Source organism: Heterodontus francisci, chromosome 8 (assembly GCF_036365525.1).
Source record: "Heterodontus francisci isolate sHetFra1 chromosome 8, sHetFra1.hap1, whole genome shotgun sequence".
In the NCBI taxonomy this organism is placed as follows: Eukaryota; Metazoa; Chordata; class Chondrichthyes; order Heterodontiformes; family Heterodontidae; genus Heterodontus; species Heterodontus francisci.
The window spans coordinates 112058-126679 of NC_090378.1; the positions used below are offsets into that span (position 1 = coordinate 112058).

The following is a 14622-nucleotide window of genomic DNA, read 5'->3' on the forward strand; positions in this document are numbered from 1 at the left end:
GCCAGGACTGGAAAATGCAGCTATGAGGAAAGATTGGATAGGCTGGGGTTGTTCACCTTGGAACAGAGAAGGCTGAGGGGAGATCTGATTGAAATGTACAAAATTTTGAGGGGCCTGGATAGAGCGGAGGTGAAGGGTCTATTCACCTTAGCAGAGAGGTCAGTGACAAGGGGGCATAGATTTAAAGTGATGGGTCGAAAGATTAGAGGGGAGATGAGGAAAATGTTTTTCACCCAGAGGGTGGAGGGGGTCTGGAACTCACTGCCTGAAAGGGTTGTTGAGGCAGAGACCCTCCACTCATTTAAAAGGAGTCTGGATATGCACCTCAAATGCCGTAATCTACAGGGCTACGGACCAAATGCTGGAATGTGGGATTAGAATAGGTGGATTGTTTTTCGGCCAGCACAGACACAACGGGCCAAGTGGCCTCTTTCTCTGCCTCAAACTTTCTATGAACCTAACACCCAGACTCTAATAAAAGCAAAATACTGCAGATGCTGGAAATCTGAAACAAAAACAAGAAATGCTGGATTCACTCAGCAGTCAGTGACCCGAAACGTTAACTCAGCTTCTCTTTCCACAGATGCTGCCAGACCTGCTGAGTGATTCCAGCATTTCTTGTTTTTGACCCAGACTCTAATGCCCAGACCCAAATACCTGATCTCCAATACAGACACACAAACCCAGACCATAATACTCGGCCCTCACAGCCAAACCCTCACCGAGTCATTTATCGACAGCACCAAACCCCAGAGCCGAAACCCAAAAGCGAACAAACCCGATCACCGAAACACAAACACACAGCAACAGGCCGCCCGATGTCTCCATGGCGACACCTCGAAACGTAATGACGTCATTGGAACGACGTGTGTCGTCACCTGTGAGCGGAAATTGGAAGAACCGCGCGGAGCCAGAGGGTGAGTGAGTGGAACCTCCCCACACCGGACAACAAAACCCAAAACCCGGGCCCTGAACCTCCCCACACCGGACAACAAAACCCAAAACCCGGGCCCTGAACCTCCCCACACCGGACAACAAAACCCAAAACCCGGGCCCTGAACCTCCCCACACCGGACAACAAAACCCAGGCCCTGAACCTCCCCACACCGGACAACAAAACCCAAAACCCGGGCCCTGAACCTCCCCACACCGGACAACAAAACCCAAAACCCGGGCCCTGAACCTCCCCACACCGGACAACAAAACCCAAAACCCGGGCCCTGAACCTCCCCACACCGGACAACAAAACCCAAAACCCGGGCCCTGAACCTCCCCACACCGGACAACAAAACCCAAAACCCGGGCCCTGAACCTCCCCACACCGGACAACAAAACCCAAAACCCGGGCCCTGAACCTCCCCACACCGGACAACAAAACCCAAAACCCGGGCCCTGAACCTCCCCACACCGGACAACAAAACCCAAAACCCGGGCCCTGAACCTCCCCACACCGGACAACAAAACCCAAAACCCGGGCCCTGAACCTCCCCACACCGGACAACAAAACCCAAAACCCGGGCCCTGAACCTCCCCACACCGGACAACAAAACCCAAAACCCGGGCCCTGAACCTCCCCACACCGGACAACAAAACCCAAAACCCGGGCCCTGAACCTCCCCACACCGGACAACAAAACCCAAAACCCGGGCCCTGAACCTCCCCACACCGGACAACAAAACCCAAAACCCGGGCCCTGAACCTCCCCACACCGGACAACAAAACCCGGGCCCTGAACCTCCCCACACCGGACAACAAAACCCGGGCCCTGAACCTCCCCACACCGGACAACAAAACCCGGGCCCTGAACCTCCCCACACCGGACAACAAAACCCGGGCCCTGAACCTCCCCACACCGGACAACAAAACCCGGGCCCTGAACCTCCCCACACCGGACAACAAAACCCGGGCCCTGAACCTCCCCACACCGGACAACAAAACCCAAAACCCGGGCCCTGAACCTCCCCACACCGGACAACAAAACCCAAAACCCGGGCCCTGAACCTCCCCACACCGGGGGACAAAACCCAAAACCCGGGCCCTGAACCTCCCCACACCGGGGGACAAAACCCAAAACCCGGGCCCTGAACCTCCCCACACCGGGGGACAAAACCCAAAACCCGGGCCCTGAACCTCCCCACACCGGGGGACAAAACCCAAAACCCGGGCCCTGAACCTCCCCACACCGGGGGACAAAACCCAAAACCCGGGCCCTGAACCTCCCCACACCGGGGGACAAAACCCAAAACCCGGGCCCTGAACCTCCCCACACCGGGGGACAAAACCCAAAACCCGGGCCCTGAACCTCCCCACACCGGGGGACAAAACCCAAAACCCGGGCCCTGAACCTCCCCACACCGGACAACAAAACCCAAAACCCGGGCCCTGAACCTCCCCACACCGGACAACAAAACCCGGGCCCTGAACCTCCCCACACCGGACAACAAAACCCAAAACCCGGGCCCTGAACCTCCCCACACCGGACAACAAAACCCGGGCCCTGAACCTCCCCACACCGGACAACAAAACCCAAAACCCGGGCCCTGAACCTCCCCACACCGGACAACAAAACCCGGGCCCTGAACCTCCCCACACCGGACAACAAAACCCGGGCCCTGAACCTCCCCACACCGGACAACAAAACCCAAAACCCGGGCCCTGAACCTCCCCACACCGGACAACAAAACCCAAAACCCGGGCCCTGAACCTCCCCACACCGGACAACAAAACCCAAAACCCGGGCCCTGAACCTCCCCACACCGGACAACAAAACCCAAAACCCGGGCCCTGAACCTCCCCACACCGGACAACAAAACCCAAAACCCGGGCCCTGAACCTCCCCACACCGGACAACAAAACCCAAAACCCGGGCCCTGAACCTCCCCACACCGGACAACAAAACCCAAAACCCGGGCCCTGAACCTCCCCACACCGGACAACAAAACCCAAAACCCGGGCCCTGAACCTCCCCACACCGGACAACAAAACCCAAAACCCGGGCCCTGAACCTCCCCACACCGGACAACAAAACCCAAAACCCGGGCCCTGAACCTCCCCACACCGGACAACAAAACCCAAAACCCGGGCCCTGAACCTCCCCACACCGGACAACAAAACCCAAAACCCGGGCCCTGAACCTCCCCACACCGGACAACAAAACCCAAAACCCGGGCCCTGAACCTCCCCACACCGGACAACAAAACCCAAAACCCGGGCCCTGAACCTCCCCACACCGGACAACAAAACCCAAAACCCGGGCCCTGAACCTCCCCACACCGGACAACAAAACCCAAAACCCGGGCCCTGAACGTCCTCACACCGGGGAACAAAACCCAAAACACGGGCCCTGAACCTCCCCACACCGGGGAACAAAATCCAAAACCCGGGCCCTGAACCTCCCCACACCGGACAACAAAACCCAAAACCCGGGCCCTGAACCTCCCCACACCGGACAACAAAACCCAAAACCCGGGCCCTGAACCTCCCCACACCGGGGAACAAAACCCAAAACCCGGGCCCTGAACCTCCCCACACCGGACAACAAAACCCGGGCCCTGAACCTCCCCACACCGGGGAACAAAACCCGGGCCCTGAACCTCCCCACACCGGACAACAAAACCCAAAACCCGGGCCCTGAACCTCCCCACACCGGGGAACAAAACCCGGGCCCTGAACCTCCCCACACCGGGGAACAAAACCCGGGCCCTGAACCTCCCCACACCGGACAACAAAACCCAAAACCCGGGCCCTGAACCTCCCCACACCGGACAACAAAACCCGGGCCCTGAACCTCCCCACACCGGACAACAAAACCCAAAACCCGGGCCCTGAACCTCCCCACACCGGGGAACAAAACCCAAAACCCGGGCCCAGAACCTCCCCACACCGGGGAACAAAACCCGGGCCCTGAACCTCCCCACACCGGGCAACAAAACCCAAAACCCGAGCCCTGAACCTCCCCACACCGGGGAACAAAACCCGGGCCCTGAACCTCCCCACACCGGGGAACAAAACCCAAAACCCGGGCCCTGAACCTCCCCACACCGGGGAACAAAACCCGGGCCCTGAACCTCCCCACACCGGACAACAAAACCCGGGCCCTGAATCTCCCCACACCGGACAACAAAACCCAAAACCCGGGCCCTGAACCTCCCCACACCGGGGAACAAAACCCGGGCCCTGAACCTCCCCACACCGGGGAATAAAACCCAAAACCCGGGCCCTGAACCTCCCCACACCGGGGGACAAAACCCGGGCCCTGAACCTCCCCACACCGGGGAACAAAACCCGGGCCCTGAACCTCCCCACACCGGACAACAAAACCCGGGCCCTGAACCTCCCCACACCGGACAACAAAACCCAAAACCCGGGCCCTGAACCTCCCCACACCGGGGGACAAAACCCAAAACCCGGGCCCTGAACCTCCCCACACCGGGGGACAAAACCCGGGCCCTGAACCTCCCCACACCGGGGAATAAAACCCAAAACCCGGGCCCTGAACCTCCCCACACCGGGGAACAAAAGCCAAAACCCGGGCCCTGAACCTCCCCACACCGGGGAATAAAACCCAAAACCCGGGCCCTGAACCTCCCCACAACGGACAACAAAACCCAAAACCCGGGCCCTGAACCTCCCCACACCGGACAACAAAACCCAAAACCCGGGCCCTGAACCTCCCCACACCGGGGAATAAAACCCAAAACCCGGGCCCTGAACCTCCCCACACCGGGGAACAAAACCCAAAACCCGTGCCCTGAACCTCCCCACACCGGGGAATAAAACCCAAAACCCGGGCCCTGAACCTCCCCACACCGGACAACAAAACCCAAAACCCGGGCCCTGAACCTCCCCACACCGGACAACAAAACCCAAAACCCGGGCCCTGAACCTCCCCACACCGGACAACAAAACCCAAAACCCGGGCCCTGAACCTCCCCACACCGGACAACAAAACCCGGGCCCTGAACCTCCCCACACCGGGGAATAAAACCCAAAACCCGGGCCCTGAACCTCCCCACACCGGGGAACAAAACCCAAAACCCGGGCCCTGAACCTCCCCACACCAGACAACAAAACCCAAAACCCGGGCACTGAACCTCCCCACACCGGGGAACAAAACCCAAAACCCGGGCCCTGAACCTCCCCACACCGGGGAATAAAACCCAAAACCCGGGCCCTGAACCTCCCCACACCGGGGAACAAAACCCAAAACCCGGGCCCTGAACCTCCCCACACCGGACAACAAAACCCAAAACCCGGGCCCTGAACCTCCCCACACCGGGGAACAAAACCCAAAACCCGGGCCCTGAACCTCCCCACACTGGACAACAAAACCCGGGCCCTGAACCTCCCCACACAGGACAACAAAACCCGGGCCCTGAACCTTCCCACACCGGGCAACAAAACCCGGGCCCTGAACCTCCCCACACCGGACAACAAAACCCGGGCCCTGAAACTCCCCACACCGGACAACAAAACCCAAAACCCGGGCCCTGAACCTCCCCACACCGGACAACAAAACCCGGGCCCTGAACCTCCCCACACCGGGCAACAAAACCCGGGCCCTGAACCTCCCCACATCGGACAACAAAACCCGGGCCCTGAACCTCCACACACCGGACAACAAAACCCGGGCCCTGAACCTCCCCACACCGGACAACAAAGCCCGGGCCCTGAACCTCCCCACACCGGACAACAAAACCCGGGCCCTGAACCTCCCCACACCGGGGAACAAAACCCGGGCCCTGAACCTCCCCACACCGGGGAACAAAACCCGGGCCCTGAACCTCCCCACACCGGACAACAAAACCCGGGCCCTGAACCTCCCCACACCGGGGAACAAAACCCGGGCCCTGAACCTCCCCACACCGGGGAACAAAACCCGGGCCCTGAACCTCCCCACACCGGGGAATAAAACCCAAAACCCGGGCCCTGAACCTCCCCACACCGGGGAATAAAACCCAAAACCCGGGCCCTGAACCTCCCCACACCGGGGAACAAAACCCGGGCCCTGAACCTCCCCACACCGGGGAACAAAACACGGGCCCTGAACCTCCCCACACCGGACAACAAAACTCGGGCCCTGAACCTCCCCACACCGGACAACAAAACCCGGGCCCTGAACCTCCCCACACCGGACAACAAAACCCAAAACCCGGGCCCTGAACCTCCACACACCGGACAACAAAACCCGGGCCCTGAACCTCCCCACACTGGGGAACAAAACCCGGGCCCTGAACCTCCCCACACTGGACAACAAAACCCAAAACCCGGGCCCTGAACCTCCCCACACCGGGGAACAAAACCCGGGCCCTGAACCTCCCCACACCGGACAACAAAATCCAAAACCCGGGCCCTGAACCTCTCCACACCGGGGAACAAAACCCAAAACCCGGGCCCTGAACCTCCCCACACCTGACAACAAAACCCGGGCCCTGAACCTCCCCACACCGGGGAACAAAACCCGGGCCCTGAACCTCCCCACACCGGACAACAAAACCCAAAACCCGGGCCCTGAACCTCCCCACACCGGGGAACAAAACCCGGGCCCTGAACCTCCCCACACCGGGGAACAAAACCCGGGCCCTGAACCTCCCCACACCGGACAACAAAACCCAAAACCCGGGCCCTGAACCTCCCCACACCGGACAACAAAACCCGGGCCCTGAACCTCCCCACACCGGACAACAAAACCCAAAACCCGGGCCCTGAACCTCCCCACACCGGGGAACAAAACCCAAAACCCGGGCCCAGAACCTCCCCACACCGGGGAACAAAACCCGGGCCCTGAACCTCCCCACACCGGGCAACAAAACCCAAAACCCGGGCCCTGAACCTCCCCACACCGGGGAACAAAACCCGGGCCCTGAACCTCCCCACACCGGGGAACAAAACCCAAAACCCGGGCCCTGAACCTCCCCACACCGGGGAACAAAACCCGGGCCCTGAACCTCCCCACACCGGGGAACAAAACCCGGGCCCTGAATCTCCCCACACCGGACAACAAAACCCAAAACCCGGGCCCTGAACCTCCCCACACCGGGGAACAAAACCCAAAACCCGGGCCCTGAACCTCCCCACACCGGGGAATAAAACCCAAAACCCGGGCCCTGAACCTCCCCACACCGGGGGACAAAACCCGGGCCCTGAACCTCCCCACACCGGGGAACAAAACCCGGGCCCTGAACCTCCCCACACCGGACAACAAAACCCGGGCCCTGAACCTCCCCACACCGGACAACAAAACCCAAAACCCGGGCCCTGAACCTCCCCACACCGGGGGACAAAACCCAAAACCCGGGCCCTGAACCTCCCCACACCGGGGGACAAAACCCGGGCCCTGAACCTCCCCACACCGGGGAATAAAACCCAAAACCCGGGCCCTGAACCTCCCCACACCGGGGAACAAAAGCCAAAACCCGGGCCCTGAACCTCCCCACACCGGGGAATAAAACCCAAAACCCGGGCCCTGAACCTCCCCACACCGGACAACAAAACCCAAAACCCGGGCCCTGAACCTCCCCACACCGGACAACAAAACCCAAAACCCGGGCCCTGAACCTCCCCACACAGGGGAATAAAACCCAAAACCCGGGCCCTGAACCTCCCCACACCGGGGAACAAAACCCAAAACCCGTGCCCTGAACCTCCCCACACCGGGGAATAAAACCCAAAACCCGGGCCCTGAACCTCCCCACACCGGACAACAAAACCCAAAACCCGGGCCCTGAACCTCCCCACACCGGACAACAAAACCCAAAACCCGGGCCCTGAACCTCCCCACACCGGACAACAAAACCCAAAACCCGGGCCCTGAACCTCCCCACACCGGGGAATAAAACCCAAAACCCGGGCCCTGAACCTCCCCACACCGGGGAACAAAACCCAAAACCCGGGCCCTGAACCTCCCCACACCAGACAACAAAACCCAAAACCCGGGCACTGAACCTCCCCACACCGGGGAACAAAACCCAAAACCCGGGCCCTGAACCTCCCCACACCGGGGAATAAAACCCAAAACCCGGGCCCTGAACCTCCCCACACCGGGGAACAAAACCCAAAACCCGGGCCCTGAACCTCCCCACACCGGACAACAAAACCCAAAACCCGGGCCCTGAACCTCCCCACACCGGGGAACAAAACCCAAAACCCGGGCCCTGAACCTCCCCACACTGGACAACAAAACCCGGGCCCTGAACCTCCCCACACAGGACAACAAAACCCGGGCCCTGAACCTTCCCACACCGGGCAACAAAACCCGGGCCCTGAACCTCCCCACACCGGACAACAAAACCCGGGCCCTGAAACTCCCCACACCGGACAACAAAACCCAAAACCCGGGCCCTGAACCTCCCCACACCGGACAACAAAACCCGGGCCCTGAACCTCCCCACACCGGGCAACAAAACCCGGGCCCTGAACCTCCCCACATCGGACAACAAAACCCGGGCCCTGAACCTCCCCACACCGGACAACAAAACCCGGGCCCTGAACCTCCCCACACCGGACAACAAAGCCCGGGCCCTGAACCTCCCCACACCGGACAACAAAACCCGGGCCCTGAACCTCCCCACACCGGGGAACAAAACCCGGGCCCTGAACCTCCCCACACCGGGGAACAAAACCCGGGCCCTGAACCTCCCCACACCGGACAACAAAACCCGGGCCCTGAACCTCCCCACACCGGACAACAAAACCCGGGCCCTGAACCTCCCCACACCGGGGAACAAAACCCGGGCCCTGAACCTCCCCACACCGGGGAATAAAACCCAAAACCCGGGCCCTGAACCTCCCCACACCGGGGAATAAAACCCAAAACCCGGGCCCTGAACCTCCCCACACCGGGGAATAAAACCCAAAACCCGGGCCCTGAACCTCCCCACACCGGGGAACAAAACCCGGGCCCTGAACCTCCCCACACCGGGGAACAAAACCCGGGCCCTGAACCTCCCCACACCGGACAACAAAACCCGGGCCCTGAACCTCCCCACACCGGACAACAAAACCCGGGCCCTGAACCTCCCCACACCGGACAACAAAACCCAAAACCCGGGCCCTGAACCTCCACACACCGGACAACAAAACCCGGGCCCTGAACCTCCCCACACTGGGGAACAAAACCCGGGCCCTGAACCTCCCCACACTGGACAACAAAACCCAAAACCCGGGCCCTGAACCTCCCCACACCGGGGAACAAAACCCGGGCCCTGAACCTCCCCACACCGGACAACAAAATCCAAAACCCGGGCCCTGAACCTCTCCACACCGGGGAACAAAACCCAAAACCCGGGCCCTGAACCTCCCCACACCTGACAACAAAACCCGGGCCCTGAACCTCCCCACACCGGGGAACAAAACCCGGGCCCTGAACCTCCCCACACCGGACAACAAAACCCAAAACCCGGGCCCTGAACCTCCCCACACCGGGGAACAAAACCCGGGCCCTGAACCTCCCCACACCGGGGAACAAAACCCGGGCCCTGAACCTCCCCACACCGGACAACAAAACCCAAAACCCGGGCCCTGAACCTCCCCACACCGGACAACAAAACCCGGGCCCTGAACCTCCCCACACCGGACAACAAAACCCAAAACCCGGGCCCTGAACCTCCCCACACCGGGGGACAAAACCCGGGCCCTGAACCTCCCCACACCGGGGAACAAAACCCGGGCCCTGAACCTCCCCACACCGGACAACAAAACCCGGGCCCTGAGCCTCCCCACACCGGACAACAAAACCCAAAACCCGGGCCCTGAACCTCCCCACACCGGGGGACAAAACCCAAAACCCGGGCCCTGAACCTCCCCACAACGGGGGACAAAACCCGGGCCCTGAACCTCCCCACACCGGGGAATAAAACCCAAAACCCGGGCCCTGAACCTCCCCACACCGGGGAACAAAAGCCAAAACCCGGGCCCTGAACCTCCCCACACCGGGGAATAAAACCCAAAACCCGGGCCCTGAACCTCCCCACACCGGACAACAAAACCCAAAACCCGGGCCCTGAACCTCCCCACACCGGACAACAAAACCCAAAACCCGGGCCCTGAACCTCCCCACACCGGGGAATAAAACCCAAAACCCGGGCCCTGAACCTCCCCACACCGGGGAACAAAACCCAAAACCCGTGCCCTGAACCTCCCCACACCGGGGAATAAAACCCAAAACCCGGGCCCTGAACCTCCCCACACCGGACAACAAAACCCAAAACCCGGGCCCTGAACCTCCCCACACCGGACAACAAAACCCAAAACCCGGGCCCTGAACCTCCCCACACCGGACAACAAAACCCAAAACCCGGGCCCTGAACCTCCCCACACCGGACAACAAAACCCGGGCCCTGAACCTCCCCACACCGGGGAATAAAACCCAAAACCCGGGCCCTGAACCTCCCCACACCGGGGAACAAAACCCAAAACCCGGGCCCTGAACCTCCCCACACCAGACAACAAAACCCAAAACCCGGGCCCTGAACCTCCCCACACCGGGGAATAAAACCCAAAACCCGGGCCCTGAACCTCCCCACACCGGGGAACAAAACCCAAAACCCGGGCCCTGAACCTCCCCACACCGGACAACAAAACCCAAAACCCGGGCCCTGAACCTCCCCACACCGGGGAACAAAACCCAAAACCCGGGCCCTGAACCTCCCCACACTGGACAACAAAACCCGGGCCCTGAACCTCCCCACACAGGACAACAAAACCCGGGCCCTGAACCTTCCCACACCGGGCAACAAAACCCGGGCCCTGAACCTCCCCACACCGTACAACAAAACCCGGGCCCTGAAACTCCCCACACCGGACAACAAAACCCAAAACCCGGGCCCTGAACCTCCCCACACCGGACAACAAAACCCGGGCCCTGAACCTCCCCACACCGGGCAACAAAACCCGGGCCCTGAACCTCCCCACATCGGACAACAAAACCCGGGCCCTGAACCTCCCCACACCGGACAACAAAACCCGGGCCCTGAACCTCCCCACACCGGACAACAAAGCCCGGGCCCTGAACCTCCCCACACCGGACAACAAAACCCGGGCCCTGAACCTCCCCACACCGGGGAACAAAACCCGGGCCCTGAACCTCCCCACACCGGGGAACAAAACCCGGGCCCTGAACCTCCCCACACCGGACAACAAAACCCGGGCCCTGAACCTCCCCACACCGGGGAACAAAACCCGGGCCCTGAACCTCCCCACACCGGGGAACAAAACCCGGGCCCTGAACCTCCCCACACCGGGGAATAAAACCCAAAACCCGGGCCCTGAACCTCCCCACACCGGGGAATAAAACCCAAAACCCGGGCCCTGAACCTCCCCACACCGGGGAATAAAACCCAAAACCCGGGCCCTGAACCTCCCCACACCGGGGAACAAAACCCGGGCCCTGAACCTCCCCACACCGGGGAACAAAACCCGGGCCCTGAACCTCCCCACACCGGACAACAAAACCCGGGCCCTGAACCTCCCCACACCGGACAACAAAACCCGGGCCCTGAACCTCCCCACACCGGACAACAAAACCCAAAACCCGGGCCCTGAACCTCCACACACCGGACAACAAAACCCGGGCCCTGAACCTCCCCACACTGGGGAACAAAACCCGGGCCCTGAACCTCCCCACACTGGACAACAAAACCCAAAACCCGGGCCCTGAACCTCCCCACACCGGGGAACAAAACCCGGGCCCTGAACCTCCCCACACCGGACAACAAAATCCAAAACCCGGGCCCTGAACCTCTCCACACCGGGGAACAAAACCCAAAACCCGGGCCCTGAATCTCCCCACACCGGGGAACAAAACCCGGGCCCTGAACCTCCCCACACCGGGGAACAAAACCCGGGCCCTGAACCTCCCCTCACCGGACAACAAAACCCGGGCCCTGAACCTCCCCACACCGGACAACAAAACCCGGGCCCTGAACCTCCCCACACCGGGGAACAAAACCCAAAACCCGGGCCCTGAACCTCCCCACACCGGGGAACAAAACCCGGGCCCTGAACCTCCCCACGCCGGGGAACAAAACCCGGGCCCTGAACCTCCCCACACCGGACAACAAAACCCAAAACCCGGGCCCTGAACCTCCCCACACCGGGGAACAAAACCCAAAACCCGGGCCCTGAACCTCCCCACACCGGGGAACAAAATCCGGGCCCTGAACCTCCCCACACCGGACAACAAAACCCGGGCCCTGAACCTCCCCACACCGGACAACAAAACCCGGGCCCTGAACCTTCTCACACCGGACAACAAAACCCGGGCCCTGAACCTCCCCACACCGGACAACAAAACCCGGGCCCTGAACCTCCCCACACCGGACAACAAAACCCGGGCCCTGAACCTCCCCACACCGGACAACAAAACCCGGGCCCTGAACCTCCCCACACCGGGGAATAAAACCCAAAACCCGGGCCCTGAACCTCCCCACACCGGGGAATAAAACCCAAAACCCGGGCCCTGAACCTCCCCACACCGGGGAACAAAACCCGGGCCCTGAACCTCCCCACACCGGGGAATAAAACCCAAAACCCGGGCCCTGAACCTCCCCACACCGGACAACAAAATCCGGGCCCTGAACCTCCCCACACCGGACAACAAAACCCGGGCCCTGAACCTCCCCACACCGGACAACAAAACCCGGGCCCTGAACCTCCCCACACCGGACAACAAAACCCGGGCCCTGAACCTCCCCACACCGGGGAACAAAACCCGGGCCCTGAACCTCCCCACACCGGACAACAAAACCTGGGCCCTGAACCTTCCCACACCGGGCAACAAAACCCGGGCCCTGAACCTCCCCACACCGGACAACAAAACCCGGGCCCTGAAACTCCCCACACCGGACAACAAAACCCAAAACCCGGGCCCTGAACCTCCCCACACCGGACAACAAAACCCGGGCCCTGAACCTCCCCACACCGGGCAACAAAACCCGGGCCCTGAACCTCCCCACACCGGACAACAAAACCCGGGCCCTGAACCTCCCCACACCGGACAACAAAACCCGGGCCCTGAACCTCCCCACACCGGACAACAAAGCCCGGGCCCTGAACCTCCCCACACCGGACAACAAAACCCGGGCCCTGAACCTCCCCACACCGGGGAACAAAACCCGGGCCCTGAACCTCCCCACACCGGGGAACAAAACCCGGGCCCTGAACCTCCCCACACCGGACAACAAAACCCAGGCCCTGAACCTCCCCACACCGGGGAACAAAACCCGGGCCCTGAACCTCCCCACACCGGGGAACAAAACCCGGGCCCTGAACCTCCCCACACCGGGGAATAAAACCCAAAACCCGGGCCCTGAACCTCCCCACACCGGGGAATAAAACCCAAAACCCGGGCCCTGAACCTCCCCACACCGGAGAATAAAACCCAAAACCCGGGCCCTGAACCTCCCCACACCGGGGAACAAAACCCGGGCCCTGAACCTCCCCACACCGGGGAACAAAACCCGGGCCCTGAACCTCCCCACACCGGACAACAAAACCCGGGCCCTGAACCTCCCCACACCGGACAACAAAACCCGGGCCCTGAACCTCCCCACACCGGACAACAAAACCCAAAACCCGGGCCCTGAACCTCCACACACCGGGGAACAAAACCCGGGCCCTGAACCTCCCCACACCGGGGAACAAAACCCGGGCCCTGAACCTCCCCACACTGGACAACAAAACCCAAAACCCGGGCCCTGAACCTCCCCACACCGGGGAACAAAACCCGGGCCCTGAACCTCCCCACACCGGACAACAAAACCCGGGCCCTGAACCTCCCCACACCGGACAACAAAATCCAAAACCCGGGCCCTGAACCTCCCCACACCAGTGAACAAAACCCGTGCCCTGAACCTCCCCACACCGGGGAACAAAACCCGGGCCCTGAACCTCCCCACACCGGACAACAAAACCCGGGCCCTGAACCTCCCCACGCCGGACAACAAAACCCGGGCCCTGAACCTCCCCACACCGGACAACAAAACCCGGGCCCTGAACCTCCCCACACCGGACAACAAAACCCGGGCCCTGAACCTCCCCACACCGGACAACAAAACCCGGGCCCTGAACCTCCCCACACCGGACAACAAAACCCGGGCCCTGAACCTCCCCACACCGGACAACAAAACCCAAAACCCGGGCCCTGAACCTCCACACACCGGGGAACAAAACCCGGGCCCTGAACCTCCCCACACCGGGGAACAAAACCCGGGCCCTGAACCTCCCCACACCGGGGAACAAAACCCGGGCCCTGAACCTCCCCACACCGGACAACAAAACCCGGGCCCTGAACCTCCCCACACCGGACAACAAAACCCGGGCCCTGAACCTCCCCACACCGGACAACAAAACCCAAAACCCGGGCCCTGAACCTCCACACACCGGGGAACAAAACCCGGGCCCTGAACCTCCCCACACCGGGGAACAAAACCCGGGCCCTGAACCTCCCCACACTGGACAACAAAACCCAAAACCCGGGCCCTGAACCTCCCCACACCGGGGAACAAAACCCGGGCCCTGAACCTCCCCACACCGGACAACAAAACCCGGGCCCTGAACCTCCCCACACCGGACAACAAAATCCAAAACCCGGGCCCTGAACCTCCCCACACCAGTGAACAAAAC

At 61.7% G+C, this 14622-nt stretch overlaps 1 protein-coding gene across 2 annotated transcripts in view; it reads left to right on the forward strand.

The window, feature by feature from the left end:
• Window positions 1-814: 814 nt before the first annotated feature.
• henmt1 (HEN methyltransferase 1) overlaps window positions 815-14622 on the forward strand; it is an 89752-nt gene continuing 75944 nt past the window's right edge. The window contains exon 1 of one of the 2 annotated variants that reach the window (XM_068036544.1): window positions 815-917. The gene's annotated coding sequence lies outside the window, so the exon portion shown is untranslated. The remainder of the gene's footprint in view (window positions 918-14622) is intronic. The other variant, XM_068036545.1, reaches the window with a different exon arrangement.